The sequence below is a fragment of the Hipposideros armiger genome, unplaced genomic scaffold (assembly GCF_001890085.2).
Source record: "Hipposideros armiger isolate ML-2016 unplaced genomic scaffold, ASM189008v1 scaffold_268, whole genome shotgun sequence".
NCBI classification, from domain to species: Eukaryota; Metazoa; Chordata; class Mammalia; order Chiroptera; family Hipposideridae; genus Hipposideros; species Hipposideros armiger.
In genome coordinates, this window is record NW_017731618.1 from 289532 (window position 1) to 290883 (window position 1352).

General features: G+C 34.9%; 1 protein-coding gene across 21 annotated transcripts in view; it reads left to right on the forward strand.

Moving 5' to 3' along the window:
- The window catches only part of MAP2 (microtubule associated protein 2), a 274645-nt gene that overhangs the window by 1223 nt on the left and 272070 nt on the right, over positions 1–1352 (forward strand). The gene's annotated exons all lie outside the window — the stretch shown is intronic.

Here is a 1352-nt window from a genome sequence, read left to right on the forward strand (position 1 = left end):
GCTAGTGAAGCGGACAGGGTCAGGAAAAAAAGAAATCCTTGAAAACTGGAAATTGATGTTATACTGCCTGTCGTTGGGGCTTCGGGATTTTGTCAGAAAATAAAAAGCTCTCATTAGCAACAAGCCCGTTTCTAACGATCGTTGTGTGCCATCTGCTGTAAGTCCTTAGCATAATGCTTCCAGGACATGGACCCTTTAAAACAGACTCAATGTGAATGTTTTTGTTTAAATGTATACACATACACATTCATGCACGCTCATGCACATCACACACGCATACACACACATAATTAATACCCTATATACATAATATTTATATTACAAAAGGGAGTGTATACTTAAAAGGTAAATCTTTAAAATTTATGTTTAAAGGTTTGGGAATCATGGTGTAAATGAAATCTGTAGAGCATAACAAAAAAATAGTTGATATATAATTTTGAATGTGAGGTAGAGGGATTGATGAATGTTGGTAAGGAACTAACTTCAATGTTAAAGGTATTATTTATTTTTAAATGATCTGTCTGGGAGAGTCAGTGACGACAAAGTGAAATTGAGGTTTGCAGCCACAGTGAGGCGATGGAGAACAAAGCCTTTTATGTGAGCCATATTATGCAAAATGTCCCATGCTTGAGTTGCAGGTACCAGCCCAGTATAAAGCATAGCTCTGTCACCCTGTCATTTCACTGTGGGCAATTATAATTTTTTTTTGGCAATGAAAGTGGATTAAATAAAAGCTATGTAGAATTCCCAAGAGGAAGATCACATTCTTTCATTTGACTGTAACACAAAACACCCCTTTGACTGGGCAATAGGCGTCTATGTATTTTGGTAGAAATTTTTATGAATTTGTAAATCATGAGTATCTCAGTCGCCCTTCTCCCTTTATTCACAAACCATTCTCCCACCAAGAAATGGTAAAAAGCATTTTTTTCTTTCAATAAAGGATATTATGTTTGTGTGTGTATTTCAATATCGATTTCCTGGTAATTTTATTTGATTATCATAGGTTTACATCTGTTTCATGATTTACATATTATCAGAGCTATTGTGCCTTTAGGATCAGTGGTACATGCTGTTTATCTATTCATGGTTTATTTTTAATTTATAGTAGTTCACGGTTAGCTATAATATTATTTAATTTCCGAAAGTTTCTTTAACTTTGACCCATACGTAGAAAATTGCTTAATATATACTGGAGATCTGAGCAAATTTAAAATGGAGCTTCCTTTAAAAAAAAAAAGCATTTGATTACATTAATTTTATTTCCTTTGTTTCTCTCTCTTATCCCATGTCCCCCACCCGCCACACACACACACACACACACACACACACACACACACACACACACACAC